At 40.4% G+C, this 16821-nt stretch overlaps 1 protein-coding gene and 1 long non-coding RNA gene across 2 annotated transcripts in view; one reads left to right on the top strand and one right to left on the bottom strand.

Annotated features, from left to right (window-relative positions):
* RBM28 (RNA binding motif protein 28) overlaps positions 1-12453 on the bottom strand; it is a 78349-nt gene extending 65896 nt beyond the window's left edge. Inside the window, exon 1 of the mRNA XM_063448340.1 lies at positions 12371-12453. The gene's annotated coding sequence lies outside the window, so the exon portion shown is untranslated. The remainder of the gene's footprint in view (positions 1-12370) is intronic.
* The window catches only part of LOC134602893 (uncharacterized), a 249144-nt gene that overhangs the window by 96766 nt on the left and 135557 nt on the right, over positions 1-16821 (top strand). The gene's annotated exons all lie outside the window — the stretch shown is intronic.

Here is a 16821-nt window from a genome sequence, read left to right as displayed (position 1 = left end):
TACGAGTTCATCTTGAATCGTCACCCTAGAATAGCAACCTTCCAAAGGTCCACAAAGGTCCACAAAAACCTGGAGGACCTTCCTGGTCGCCCCATTGTTTCGGGCATTGATAACCTTACCCAGAATGGTAGCTTGTATATTGACAAAATCCGGAGAACCTTTGTAGAGAATCTTCCATCCTACAGTAGAGATACTAAGCAGGCACTCAACCTCCTCACAGATTTAAAAAAAAAAAAAAAACAGAAACAGCAAATCTATGCAGTCTAGATGTAGAATCTGTATATTCATCCATCCCCCATAATAGAGGCATTGAACACTTCAAATAATTTCTAGACCAAAGAGGCCCAGAACATGATGCACATACCACCTTCACATTGAGACTCCTGGTGTTCATCCTGTAACACAACTATTTCCTGTTCAATAGCAAATTCTACCACCAAGTGAGAGGAACTACAATGGGGATGGCCTGTGCCCCCTCACGCCAACCTCCACCTTGGTTGGTGGGAGCAACAGTTGAAAACAATGGACATCTTGTCACAATATCTACCAAAGATACATCTTTGGCGCCGCTATATAGATGATATTCTAGTTGTGTGGCAGGGTACCCCAGAGGAATTTGATGACTTAGTCTCAGCCCTAAATGTAAACAGCTAAAATCTCAGGTTTACATCTGAATTTGGGGGTCGTACCCTGAATTTTCTGGACCTAATGATCTTTATTACAGATAACGGTGTACTCCATACCACCCTCTTTATGAAAACTTTAGCCTCTAATGCCTTGCTTCAGTGGGAAAGTTTTCACCCAAGAACTTTGAAACAAGGAACACCCGAAGGACAATATTTAAGACTATGGAGAAACTGCAGTAATATCACTGATTTTAAGACCATGGCTAAAATACTCAGAGAGCAATTTCAGGGAAAAGGATACCCCTATAGATGCCTTAAAAGAGCATACAAGAGGGCTCTGGAGTCAGACAGAGGTGACCTCCTGTCAGACCACCCACCGAGAAAATACACATAAAAAAACAAAACTATCTGAATGATAGCCACATATGATTCAGGGTGGCTTGAGGTCAGAAAGTCTATATATAGATTTTGGCCAATTTTACTTAATGACACACATCTGAAAGAGGTCCTCGGTCCTAATATTGACATGACGGCAAGAAGAGGTAGGAAAATGAGGGACATTTTAGTCCCCAGTCATTTTTCATCTAAATCACGCTCACTGGGTACATGGCTGGGAAACCCTCCCTGCAGTACCTATGGCTGTGGCAGGTGTGTGGCGTGTAAATATATCCTACAGGGATCCAAGAGTGTCACAGATAGTGTGGGACAACACACATTTAGAATTAAACACTTTTTTAACTGCAATACAGCGGGTCTGGTGTATTTGCTGCCATGCATTTGCGGCCTAAAATATGTGGGCAAGATGTTCTGCCCCTTTAAAGAGAGAATTAAGGAACATGTTAGGTTGTCCAAAAATCGACTTGAGACACTTATCTCTAGACATTTGAAGGAACACCATAAAGGGGACCCTAAAGGCCTGAGGTTCTGTGGTTTGGAATTGGTCAGAAGGGAACAGAGATGTGGTGATTACGACAAAGTCTTGAGACAGAGAGAATGTAGATGGATCTAGAAAGTTAAGACCCTCCAACCACAGGGTCTAAACAAATGTTTTCCTTCACCCCATTCATCTAAGAGTCCTTGTTTTGCCTTAATTGACCCCTCTTTTCTTTTTCCTTTCCTGCTCTTTCACCTTCATACATTTTTTGTGTTTGAACTGTACCCGCCATTATGACTATTACGTCTACTTATTTAGTAGCATATTTACCCAATAAATTGGATTCTGCTTTATATCAATTTTATGGTTATCCTTCACTTTGCTCTCCACTCTGAGTCTTTTGCCCCTTTGAGACATATATATATATATATATATATATATATATATATAAATAAACAGTATATATATCCTGGAGATTATCTTCTCCCCATCTGACAGTTTAATAAGATACAATTTTTTCAGACCCCAGGCTACCAACTATCAGTTTGTCACTGGTGAGAGTGTATCATCTACACAATACCACCCCCCTCTTTGGCGTAATTATACTAAGGATATTTGACCAACATGATAACACTCTCCATGCAGATATGCATACACATAGTTTGTAGATCTGAAGTTCTATATTCTACTGGTGAGAATGTATCATCTATACAAAACTCCCCCTCCGTGGGGTAATTATTATAATACTAATGATATTTGATCAATATGATAACTTCTGTGTAGATATGTACAGGGCCGTCTATAATATGAATAGAACCCTGGGCAAAGCATTTTCTTGGGCCCCTGTGCCCTGCCACTGCCCCTCCAACCCCCCCCCCCCCCAATTACGCCCAACCCCCAATCACACTGACAGACATACTGACACACACACACACACACAGACAGACATATTAAAACATTAGCAGATACATACTGACACATACAAACCCTGACACACAAATATATACTGGCAGACATATTGACACACATTCAGACATACTGACACAAACACAGACACACATACATACACACACACACACACATACACTGACACATACATATTGACACATACACTGACACATACATATTGACACACACATACAGACATGCTGACACACACACAGGCATACTGACATACACACAGACACACTGACACACACACACACACAGGCATTCTGACATACACACAGACAGACATACTGACACACACACACACACACATGTATATTGACATACACACAGACATACTGATAAACACACACAGGCATACTGACATACCCACAGGCATACTGACACACACACACACACAGGCATACTTACATACACACACACACACATACGGACATATACACAGACAGACAGACATACTGACACACACAGACAGACAAACACACAGACATACTGACACACACACACAAACACACACAGACATACATTTAGCCACCCTCCAGGTTCTTACCTTTTTCTGGAGGGTGGTTTCCCATGTCCAGTGGCAGGCTGAGGCAGTTGGGAGATATTCTCTGGAACTCCCCTCCTCCCGCGCGGCTCTGATCTCCGGGGAGGGGGGAGAGGGGAGAGGGTGGGGGGTGACACGCGGCAATCACTTCCTCCAAGCCGGCTGCCGAACAGAAAGGGGCCTGGCTGACTCCCTATCTAAGGATACTCCATCCTATTAGTATTGATAAGATAGAACCTATACAATTTATATTCTGCTTAGAATATACTTGAACGTGCATACATTTGGGATATCTTTAACTTTGCTTCAATACGTAGGGAATATTCCTTAAACAGGTGGGGCTACATCTTTATTCGGGCAATATTAGTAACATTGACCGACTATGGTGAATCGTTTTCAATGCCCTGACCCTAGTGCCTTCCCCCTTCTCCTTCTCGGTGCTATATACTTTTCCGGAATAGTCTCTTTGTAGAGGTATTCCGGTCTAATAGCAGGATTGTTACTGGGGTTGTGCGAGCTTTATATAACTGATTCTACCTATTTGTTACCCCACGGAGGGGGAGTTTTGTATAGATGATACATTCTCACCAGTAAAATATAGAACTTCAGATCTACAAACTATATGTCTCTAGACACTTTTCCGGAATAACTGATTCTACCTATTTGTATATCTCATCCTCCCTATTTACCATACCTGTTTGCATCATATTACCTTGGGAGACGCTCTACATAGGGATACACTTTCGAACTAAGATTGTGTTTGGCAATGGTTAATTTCGTTCTGATGAACTATTTCACCTATGCACCCATAGGGAGCCTGACACTGTATCACTGACAACGCTACAGCATTAGTGCCTTCCCCCTTTTTCCCTTTATTGCTACCTACTTGTCTGGAATAGTTCCTATGTAGGAGTATTCCGGTCTAGTAGCAAGGGGATTATTGGATTTTTATATTACAGTGATAGCAGGAGGCATACTGTGCTTTTGACCATTTATCGATAAAGAAACCTCCTTCCATTATTCTACTTTATTCCCCCTATACGATACTTTCAGCTACATGGACTATAGCAAGCCACTATTACAGACTTTATATAGTTATTTCTGTATCTTGCTTAGTCCAATTGAACTTTTTGCACATAACGATCTCAGTGATTACGTAGCACTACTGTTTACTTTATCTCCACTCTCCGTTCTATCTATCGCATACTAAACAAACAGGTCACTGTGTAATACATATCCGGGATACTTAGATTAGCCTGTTACTTTTGTAACATATCGGTTATAACTATAAGTACTGAGCTGCTAAATTTTTTTACCTGTGGTCTGTGGAGTCTACATTTAGAGTGTGCAAATTTATGGTACTATCTTGGCAGGTTTCTTTTTTGTCACACATTTACACTATTATTATTACTATTTATTTTGTGTGGTAGTGTTTTTTATATACATTTTTTCTTTCTCTTAATAAAGTATTACCTTATATTGATTCTCTACTTAGAAGGTAATTCCTATAAGGCTGGCTGGCTCTCTTATTTAGAAGCCAACCATCCCCACTAGTGTTTCTCATATAGCAGTATTTTCAGGTTATGCCCTCTATTACCTCTGTACCTCTTCTCTATCCCTTAGGCTAGGTTTATCCTACCTTTGGGTTATTTTTATTTCCCTCTGATTTATTTGAATAGACTTTGGGTATGACTTTGTATTTAATTATTTTCATCTCCTCAATGGGCTTCTGCTTTTCAGTGCTCACTAGTTCTTTGGGGTTCTTCTCTATGAATTGCATTTTCAATTCAACTTCTTTAGTCTAATGCAGTGGTTCCAAACCTTTCTAGGACCTCGGCACAGTTCAGTTTAAGGGTCACTACAACCACCATGACTACTTCTGCTTTTTTAAGTGGTCATGATGGTAGGAGTCTGTATGTGCAGTGTTTCAGGTGGAAAAACTGCACATTCAGTGTTATTGGCAATTGTGTGCGGGGGGCTAGTTGCACCCCCGGCACACACGACTTAGGAAGTCTGGAATTTTTGTTCCAAGCTGCCTAATACAAATTCTGTACATATTTTACATGTCGTCAACACACACTGCAAAAATGTCGCCTGATATAAGTTTGTGTCTCCCTCTTCGATTGCTGCCTCTGACTGTGTTGTCACCACAAGAGGGCCGTACATGATATTAGGCAGGAGCTTTTAATGTGTTGTGGCTTATCAGTATTTACACATTTACTTTAAGTCTACTAGAGAGGCATACAACATGTATATTACATACAGCTAACTAAAGTGACTTACAAATGTTAATTCCCAGGTTGAAATCAGACTTGCTGAGGGAGTCTAGTCTAGAGGATTAATTAATGGTATATTATTATTATTGCCATTTATATAGCGCCAACAGATTCTGTAGCACTTTACAATATTATAAGAGAGGGGATTTATAAATAGAGGGGATTAGCTATAAATAGGACAATTACAAGAAAACTTGCAGGAACGATAGGTTGAAGAGGACCCTGCTCAAACGAGCTTACAGTCTATAGGAGGTGGGGTATAAAACACATTAGGACAGGGAATAGCAATCAAATAAGGTGGAAGTGAAGCAGAGCTGGAGGAGAGAGTAGAGTGCTTTAGGAGAGAGCAAGAGACAGGTATGTGAGGTAGAGGTTACTCTGGGAGGCCATAAGCTTTCCTAAAGAGATGGGTATTAAAGCACTTCTTAAATGATTGAAGACTAGGGTAGGGAGTCTGATGGCGGTAGGCAGGCTATTCCATAGGAAGGGAGCCGCCCGCGAGAAGTCCTGCAAGCGCGAGTTGGCCGTACGGGTGCGAGTAGTGGACAGGAGAAGGTCATGGGCAGAGCGGAGAGACCGAGAAGGGGCATACCTATGGATCTGTGAAGAGATATAAGAGGGGCTAGAATTGGCCAATATTTCTATTTAGTTGTAACCTAAACTGAACCTGAGTGCATCGGGCAACATTTCACTGTTCAAACTTAACCTTCTTCATTACCATATGTGTAGAAAAGAATACAGCTCTGTATTACAGCATGTTAAACATTCTTTGTTTACCCAACCCAGAGTGACCTGAAACACTCCTTTGTTCCACTATCTGCTGGGTCACAGTGACCTCGTTACTAGTCAGGAAAATCCCAGCACTTTTAGTTTTTACATTTGAAATACAGTTCATTAAAAATGTAAAGTGGGATTTAAAACATCTATATTGGTGAATATGAATTAATTTCATTACCAGTTATCTTATTCATTGTAGTTTGAGACTAACTAGAACTATTTAGTATCAACTACTGATTCATTTCGAACAAATGTGAAAAGTAATGACTAAGCATATCTTTAAAATAATCATTAACTCATTATGAGTTATGAAGATAAAGACAGTGGGAAAAAAAATAATCATATGCGAATTCTTTTCAACTGCTTTAAAGGGACATGATAGGCATCCAGACCACTTCAACTCATTGAAGGGGTTTTAGTGCAGTATCCCTGTCCCACTTAGTCCTGCAATGTAAATCCTTTAAGTTTTTGAGACACTGCAATTATTACTTTGCAGGACTAAAACTGCCTCCAGTGGCTGTCTGTCCAACCTATCGTTCCTGTAAGTGTTCTTGTATTTGCTCTGCATTGAGGCAATGCTTTCTTATGGTGAGGGCCTAATGTGCTTGCCGAGCATGTGCATTAGGTCCTCCTGTTGGATGATGTCGAGAGAGGCTGTGCGCCAACCCAGCACAGGAGTACATCGGCGCTGGAATCGGGCAAGACAATTTATGTGCCGGGTGGAGAGCGGCACCAGAGGCCACTTTAGTGTTAGGAATACAGATTTGCATCCTTAACAGTAGTGAATCCCTTTACCATTAGCTTTTTTTTTTTTTTTTAAAGAAAGGCTTATTTATAGTTTTTTGTTGTTGTTTGTTTTACAACATCAGATAGGTATTTTGTCGTGATATATCTGTCATCGATGCATACTCTCAACAACCAATTATATCTTTGTCATCACTTGTTTCAGACATTGGGTTAATTTACTCTATCCTTTCTTATTTCATTGCGTTTTGTTTCGATCTATTTCAAATCCTATCTTTATTTTAACTTTTACTCATTAATTAATTTACAAGTGCACAAAATATATAACTAATAAACATATAGCGCGACATTAATCAAATTCTATTATACGTTAACTGGATAGAACTGGTTATATTACAAGCTTTACTAGTTTTGTAATTCTAGTTATTCTTCCTTCATTCTTCTCATTCATTATCAATAGACTAGTAGAACAACTTAGAATATGAGAACATAGAGTCTATATATATATATATATATATAATATATAAACAGCAATAGTGTTCTCCCTAAACACCAACATCCCAGTAATCTCTGAAAACCGTGATATATATAAAATAAAAAACAAAGAAAGAAATGGTGTGGTAAAGATAATAGTACAATAGGGATACAGGCATAATGCAATATTTATACCTTCACTTTTCCGTCTGATATGTATATATGAATTCTGGAACACCAAATGTGAAGGATAAATTCTTCCATATCTTTAATCACTTTAAAATTCACAAAAAAACACAACATAGTATAAAACTAACACCAGTAAAATAGGAAATAATATTGCACTCACAAATGTGGTACCAGTAGAAGTGGTCAGTTGAGGGGGCCGGCTCATTGAGTAGTAAGGGAAGGAGACCGGCTCATGGAGAGCTGTGAGAGGGAGGCGGCCGGCTCATTTATTGCAGAAGGATGGAGGGGGATGGCCAGCCAATGGAGAGCTGAGGGTGGCGGGAGGCTGATGGACGGGGTGGCTGCGTAATGGAGAGCAGAGGGAGGCAGGCGGACGGATGACTTAATGCCGCAGCTTGGGATCTGTAATGTCCCTGCTCTGCTCCTTCGTGCGACTAGTCCTGATGCCGTGTTATGACGTTTCTCCGGCCCCCAGCTCACTAAACAGTGCGTCAGAGGTAGCTGAGTAGGGAGATGACAGCAGCCCCACTGGACCCCAGCGAAAGCCTATCCACTCCAGCTCTCCAGAAGTAAGGAGGCTGGGTATTTTTAAATAAAGTAATTACTTGTGAGCGAGTGTGTCTGTATGTCTGTGAGTGTGTCTTCCCTCCAATCACATGGGAAAGGTGTTTTTTTTTCTCACCTTTTTTCCCCACGCTGTGCTGATGATGCTGTGGTTGGCCCCACCTCCATGGCTGAGATTATCAATCTTGACAATTTCAGCCATCCAATGCTTCCATCGGAAAGCATTGGAAGACTGCCACTGCGCCAGTTTAATTTCTCATAGAGGTGCATTGAATAAATGCATCTTTATAGGGAACATTAATGTAGGTGCTGCACATTGTGAAGCACTGAAATAGGAAGAACCTCTAGAGGGCGTTTGAGTGACTGTCGCTAGAGGTGTTACCAGGCAGCAATGTAAACACTATATAAGAATAAAAAGGTATAAACAATATACCAGCAAGTGGAGCGCTATAATGAATATTAATATAAATAATGAGGGGGTATACTCACCCCTCCAACATAGTGATACAATGTGTCCAAATGTACATACAAAGTAAAACAACAAAAAGAGAGAATATAGTGCAGATGGTTTACAAAAATAAAAAATGAATAATAGTAGCAATTGGTTGAAACCACTCACGTGGGTTGGAGCCTATAAGCTATTGGCTCCGTAAGTGACTCCTTTTTGCTCTTGAGGCAGCAACACACCCCTTTATCCCAAACGATGTTCTCCCGAAGATATGGAACAAGCAGAGAGAGAGAACCTCATAGGTGGTATTGTACAGATAGAGTATACAAAATAGTGAGATAGTAATTGTTATGCTCACCTTAGACAGAGCCTTGAATTCCTGGCTCTGAGGTTTGTTGGCAATATGCTAATTTATTGGGATAGCATTCCCCACATAGTGTTCCTGGAGGCTAGAAAGGACTATATGGACTGATATAAAAAAATATCGATTTATTTTAGAGATAAAAAATAATAAAAACAATATTAAGACTTCTCAAAAGCATATAAGCTAAAAGGTAGAAAGTCCAAGTATAAAAGTCCAAAACTCCAGCTAAACGCGTTTCACTCTTGTATGAGCTTCCTCAGTAGCTGTCCTCCATACAAGAGTGAAACGCGTTTAGCTGGAGACATCTAAATTCCTGTATGTAAACAGTGTTAAGAAATTTGTGTGATGTTGAGTATAGAAATTTTATTCAAGTTAGACAATATATCTTTATGTAAATGAATAGGCACATTTATTATGTTAATTTTCTTTGTAATTTATTTATCTTTTACATCACTATGCTGATAATTGAGCGACAGGGTAAAGCAGGAGAACCCTCATAAAAGCAGTGTTTGTTCCTTCTCTCACTTGTTATGGGAATATATAAATGGACTTTTAAAATGTCATTCCATTCTGTCCCAGGTGCTCGCAAGTGCTGTATTTTATATTATTTTTCAGTTAACACCACTTTTTGGGTAATATATGTAATCTGACAAAGTTTTATTGAAAGAATATAGATATATAACTTTAGTCAAATTCACAGTTCTGTAATGAGGCATCTTAAAACTTAACACCATTTAAATGCAAATATAATTATATAACAGTTTAAAGGGACACTATAGTCACCTGAACAACTTTAGTTTAATGAAGCAGTTTTGGTGTATTTTCTTATCCCCTGATTTTCTTATCCCCTGCTATGTTAATAGCTTGCTAGTCCCTGCAAGAGCCTCCTGTATGTGATTAAAGTTAAATTTAGAGATTGAGATACAATTATTTAAGGTAAATTACATCTGTTTGAAAGTGAAACCAGTTTTTTTTTTTCATGCAGGCTCTGTCAATCATAGCCAGGGGAGGTGTGACTAGGGCTGCATAAACAGAAACAAAGTGATTTAACTCCTAAATGACATTGAATAGAGCAGTGAAATTGCAGGGGAATGATCTATACACTAAAACTGCTTTATTTAACTAAAGTAATTTAGGTGACTAAAGTGTTCCTTTAATGGTTACAACCAAACAAAACTTGAATGAGTGGAGTTTATAGCAATACATAAAACATTTAGCTATGAAGCAGCGCAAAATATTTGATTTCTCTTTCTAGTGAGGATTGTCCTATTAACCAGTTATGTGAGGTAGTTTTCATATTCTCATTCGGATTTGGTCCATAATGTCATACTGTTCAAATTTGACCTAGATTCTACTTCTACTATCTCCACAATGATACTGAATCTGAGATGGCGTCATGTGGACTAGAGAAACCTTATGTAATATTTGACAATAATACACATGTGTAAAAATGCTGGGAAATTTTCATTCATAATGCAGTGCTTGGAGGCATTTATGTTATTAAAAAGCAAATAAACTTATTTCCTTTGTTTAGATCCACAATCCATAATAGGGCAACTTGGGCGGAGGGGCTGGAGGGGAGCCAACCATACAGCAACCATGTATTGGCCTATTGTAATGTCTTTAGTGGTACTCTAGAAAAACAAATGTGAATACTGATCATTCTGGGACTGTATGTGCTGACCAGAGATGTCAAAGTAGAGTGCAGAGATCTAATATAAGCTTCATAAAACCACAACTTACTCCGCAAACTACTGATCTCTGCATGAAAAACCACAATTGCTATACTTCCAACCTTTCTGCCCGCGAGGAACCTGGTACAGGACTCACAGCTCACAGTGGGGTTTACAGTGCAAAGAGTGCCCTGGTGACCACCCATTGCAACAAGTCTAACTATTTTTTATTGTCTGGCTTCTTACCTGTGTTCCATTAGGCAGCGCTCCTAGCCTCCAACCACTGGTAATAGGCCAAACCATGCTAAAACAGTTTGATTAATTACAATGCATAGGCACCAGGGTTCGCCTAGTACCATAATCACTACAGCTCAAACATCATTAGGTTTTTTTGTACTCGCACAGATTAATCCAAAGTATCATACATCTCCTATGAGGTAGATTAAACCTAGCCGTTAATTCGGTTTAGTTATGCTCTAGCAACTTTAATATTATAACTATTTCAGTATGAATTAACTCCGTATTGGCATCTAAAAAAAAAAAATGGAACAGGGAAATGATGAATAGGATAGATTTGTGTGCAAAATTAAGCACCACACACACGTACGTTATAGTTTGCTCCTAAGGAAGTTGGAATGAAGACTAGAAATGAATTTGTTTAACGTTTCAGTGTACTCCTGTGGGTGTCTCCAGAGATGGCCAGCATGCACTGATTGTTCCCATTTCTTGCTCTCCACTTTGATGCCTTGTTTCTCCCAGTCTGCAACAAGTTGCTCCACAGCAGCATGGTCACTCATGGGGTCATTCAAGCAGTAGAATATTAAAGCAGGGCAGGTGATGGGTGTATTACGGAAGATTTGTATGGCATGCTCATAGTAATCTGCCGTTTGAGATTTAAAGAGGCTGAAGTAAAGGAGTGCTCCTCGGAAAATCAGAGTCTCTAGAAAGCCAGAACTGAACATTGTTGCCACACCTGTCAGAAAATGAAAATTGGAATTCAAGTTAAAAAGGGAAAATTAAAATAATTTGTGAGCCCTATTAGAGTAGGGGAGCCCAAAAGGTATATGCCCAGATGTTGAAGAACTACAGCTCCCGGGGGGAGGGGGAGGGGGGGGGAGGAGGGGTGGAGAGGAGAGAGAAAGAGAGATGGTGTGGTGGGTTGGTGGGTGTTAATATATTCTGCATAATTCCATAATTCCTTCTGCTGAGCCTATTTGTATTTCTGTGCTAAACCTATTTATGTTTTAAATTAAAGAGACAGTTCAAAATACCATAACAGCTTATGCTTTCTGTGCAGCTTGTAGTGCAGATCTATTCCCACTGCTACCTATAAGCCCACTGTTAACTAGAGTATGTAACATTCGTTAACGGTCCACTGGACAGGCAGGTTGGGTGACCATACAAGTTCTCACCTCTTTGGGCAGTTTCTTGCAGCTTTCTCTGTTCTGACACCACAAGCATAAATGAAGGCATAGGTAAGCTGGTTGTAGGTACATCAGCTGCTATCAGGCTGAGAACATAATTATATATTCTAATGAACGGAACAACTGTTAAGGCCGGAATCATTTATTCCAACCCACTGAAATTATTATGTGGATAGAATTGGCTGACGTGTCAGCTACTTATGCATTTTGAATGCATTACTTAGATTATATTTTAAAAATTAAGAAAGATATAATAACAAATACTTAAAGTTACTAAAATAATAGCACTTGAACATGCAAATGGTGCAGCAGACCACTTTCAGACCAAAACAAGTCTTCACGAAGCTGGAGACTAATTCTAGTATATGGTTTGTTTTTTTCCTTATTCCATAAAAGCATGTCCAGTAAAGACATTTGCAAAGTAAGTAGCAAATTTATTTACCTTTTGCCATGTTCTCCATACTGCCTATTACAAGGCTGTCATAAACTTGACCATGAATTCGATGTAGTGCCTTTCTTTGTTCTTCAGAGCCTCTGGATATTGCCACCAACATCTGTGCAAATGTGTACCCTCCTATGGAGAAAGCATGAACAAAAAGACTACGGGAGGAGAGGTCCTTTTCATTCAATAGAAGGTCTAGCACATGGCCAGCATAGTTCAACCCTCTTCTGGGCCACAGAAAGTGAGATAAAGAGCTTTCTGCCACCAGCACATCAAAGCCAAGCTTAAAATACAACTGAATATACTTCTCAAATGCTCTTGCTTTTGAACCCAACCAGGGAAGGAACAGTAAAAGAGGACGTGATGACCGGTCATTTTCACTGATAGAGGGATCAGAGTACAACGAGATAGAATTTGAGTACTGCTTTACTTTTGGTGTGGGATCAGCTGCGGCCTGGTCGGGAGATACAGATCGAAGGGCGGACGCTGACGAATTGATGTGGTACATTTGCAGGTTCCGACCCTGATGTATTGAAAGAGATAATGTTTAAATTTGTATTTGGTTGTAATATATGCGTGCACTACAAAAATAGAGAATTTAAAAAAAAAAGTTTAAAAAAAAATGGTATTTGGTGATTAAGTTCTAGCATTGTAAATTAGAAAAGTCTTTTCCTAGATCTGATACAACGGAACTTGTTTGTCCCGTGCTTTTTGAGATAAATTAGGCAAGTGAAGCAAATTAAAAGAGGTAATCTCTCGTGATTACGGTGCCTGGATCCCTTGGCTTTGACTCACAGTTCAGTGTTAAACAGATTTCGATCAGTTTAACTCTGAAAAGGGTTTCACAGCCACCCACAGAAGACATGGTTAAGACTGATGCTCTCAGATAATCACTGTTGCCCATGGGTGTTTCTACGCTAGATTGATAAACAGCAAGGGATTCTTATTTCAGGTACCCGGGAACTCTTATTCAATATTAAACTATTCAAAAACAGGTATTTAACATGTGCTGCTGCCAGGGGACTCCAGGCACCATAATCATATCATAAAGAAGTGGTTAGGGCAACTAAAGTGCCCCTTAAAAAAGGAACGGTCACTAACCACGATTTTTAAAAAGTAAACCGCTAGTAATCATAGAGAAAGCATACATGGAAGAGGAGAGATGAAATAGTTTCTCATCTTGTTTGCTCTGATTTTTGCTTAGTCTGAACTGGATTAAGATGTAATTTGCTGAATTTAAACGAAAACCAGAGCATAAAAAGCCAGGCAAGGAACGGAAAAGTGTACACACTCATTGTACAGCTCCTGCATATTCGGCTATCTGGCACTGCTAGATCAGTGAATGGATCCTCACTCCACACTAGTCCTTAGATAGTTCAATACGCAAGGAAGTGTGTGGAATTGGTGAACTGAATAGCTAGCTGAAAATAATGAAAATAGAAAGAATTTAACTTAGTTTTGCGATAAGTTATAGTTTTTATTGACCATATACATTACTGGTTAGCATAAAGCCTTGTCTGCTTTGTGGTTGCGTAAACTGGAGTCAAGCTTTTTTGCACTGTCCTAATTATATATTAATTATGAGCCTTTTGCTTTAAAATGTCTCCATAGGAAATTTAGTTCAGTTCTAACTTAGATCTTTCATTTTCATGAGTTGTCTGAGCTGCTGGTATATTTATTTTCTCTCTTCCTGCCTGGGGGGGTTCTACTCCTACAGCCAAGTATATCATTTATCATAGCTAACCCTCCTCTTGGGATTATATCAGTCAAATATATATCATCTCCCTTCCACTATGTCTCTGTCAATCTCTCACAATATAAATATAGTTCAAATGGTTTGTAAATAAAAAATGTAAAAATGATAGATAGACAGACAGACGAGTTTAATTCAGTAGCACAGGGCTTCCCAAACTTTTATGGGCCGAGACCCACTTTTCAAAACGGTAATTTTAGGCATACAATTGGCACACCATGACAATTACTTTTAGATCCATACAGTTGGCACACCATGGCAATCCACTATAGATGCATACAACTGGCACACCATGGCAATCCGCTTTAGATGCATACAATTAGCACACCACGTCAACCAGTTTTAGAGGCATACAATTGGTACACTATAGCAATCCGCTTTAGATGCATACAATTGGCACACCATGGCAATCAGTTTTAGAGGCATAGAGTTGGCACACCATGGCAATCCACTTTAGATGCATACAACTGGAACACCATGGCAATCCGTTTTAGATGCATACAATTGGCAAACCACGGCAACCAGTTTTAGAGGCATACAATTGGCATACCATGGCAATCAGCTTTAGAGGCATACAATTGGCACACCATGGCAATCAGCTTTAGATGCATAAAACTGGTACATCATGGCAATCAGTTTTAGATGTATAAACTTGGCACATCATGGCAATCAGTTTTAGATGCATACAACTGGCACACAATGGCAATCCACTTTAGATGCATACAACTGGCACACCATGGCAATCCACTTTAGATGCATACAACTGGCACACCATGGCAATCCACTTTAGATGCATACAACTGGCACACCATGGCAATCCACTTTAGATGCATACAATTGGCACACCACAGCAACCAGTTTTAGAGGCATACAATTGGCATACCATGGCAATCAGCTTTAGAGGCATACAATTGGCACACCATGGCAATCAGCTTTAGATGCATAAAACTGGTACATCATGGCAATCAGTTTTAGATGTATAAAATTGGCACACCACGGCAACCAGCTTTAGAGGCATAAAATTGGCACACCATGGCAATCGTTTTTTAGAGGCATACAATTGGAACATCATGGCAGCTTTAAATACATAAACTTGGCACATCATGGTAATCCGATTCAGAGGCATACAATTGGCACACGATGGCAATAAGCTTTAGATGCATAAAATTGGCATGTCATGGCAGTTTTAGAGGCATTATTTTGACATATCATGGAGTTTTAGAGGCAGAAACTTTGCACATCAAGGAAATCAGTTTTAGAGGCATACAACTGCTTATTCACAGACTCGGTCAGAATCAGAAGTGCTGTGTCCTGCTCTTTCATCCAGGCACCTCACGTTTATTATCCCAGTGGTGGATAATGTTTTCTGTGCCCCCCGCTAGTGCAAGTGTGGCCAAAAGATAGATCTCCATCTGCCGGAGAACTTCAACAATACTATACCAGCTGGGGATCTACCATTTGTGCATCATTGCAGGGTTATATTTGTGAGCAGTGTTTGAGTGTTTGAATGTAAGCATGTTTTTGTATTCAGTATATGTGTATGTGCTATTGCCATTGGAATGTAGTGGTGTACTTGTTTGTAATGTTTGCGTCTGAATGCAGGGGTGTTTGTATGTAGTGTAGGACCTTAAATGCAGGTGTGCTTTTTGTGTGTAGTGTTTGAATGAAGGGGTGTTTATATATAAGTTTAGTGTTTTAATGCAGGTATGTGTTTGTATGTAATGTTTGCGTTTGATTGCAGTGCGTGTGTGTAGTGGATGCAGTGTGTATATTGTGTATATAAAATATACATATACACAATGTGTGTTGGAATGCAAGCATGTTTTTTTTGTATTGAGTATGTGTGCAGTGTATACACATACACACAAACCCACACACATACAGAGGCACACACAGACACAGCGATACACACAAACACACACAATAACAGCTAGTTTCCCACACACAGATGCACGCTGACACACAATACACACAAGGTCACACAGATACACATACACGAAGAGACAAGAGGTGAGGGTGACGGTATGTGGGAGAGGTGACGGTGAGTGTGGGAGGGAGTGTGTGTGCTGGTAACAGTGTGGGGGGGGCAGTATGAGGGCAGGGTGAGAAAGGGTTACAGAGTGGGGGGCAGGGGGAGAAAAGGCTACAGTGGGGGTGGGGAGCAGGGGGAGAAAAGGCTACAGTGGGGGAGGCAGGGAGAAAGAGGGCTACAGTGGGGGGTGCAGGGAGAAAAAGGGTTACAGTGAGGGGAGGGGGGCAGGGAGTGAAGGGGTTACAGCGTGGGGAGGGGGGCAGGGAGAGAAGGGGTTACAGTGTGGGGGCAGGGAGTGAAGGGGTTACAGTGTGGGGAGGGAGCAGGAAGAGAATGGGTTACAGTGTGTAAGTAGAGAGTGAAGGGGTTACAGTGTGGGGGGCAGGGAGAGAAGGGGATACAGTGTGGGGGGTGCAGGGAGAGAAGGATATACAGTGTGGGGTGGCATGAAAAGAAGGGATTACAGTGTGGGGGGGCAGGGAGAGAAGGGGTTACAGTGTGCGGGACCAGGGAGAGAAGGGGATACATTGTGGGGGAGGAAGGGAGAGAAGGGGATACAGTGTGTTTGGGGGCAGGGAGTGAAGGGGTTACATGGGGGGGGGCAGAATCTGGGGGATGTGTCCTGCCTTTATTTAATTCCCTGGTGGTCCAGTGTCTCCCTGGTGG

The sequence above is a fragment of the Pelobates fuscus genome, chromosome 3, assembly GCF_036172605.1.
Source record: "Pelobates fuscus isolate aPelFus1 chromosome 3, aPelFus1.pri, whole genome shotgun sequence".
NCBI lineage: Eukaryota > Metazoa > Chordata > Amphibia > Anura > Pelobatidae > Pelobates > Pelobates fuscus.
This window is presented reverse-complemented; position numbering and strand designations above follow the sequence as displayed.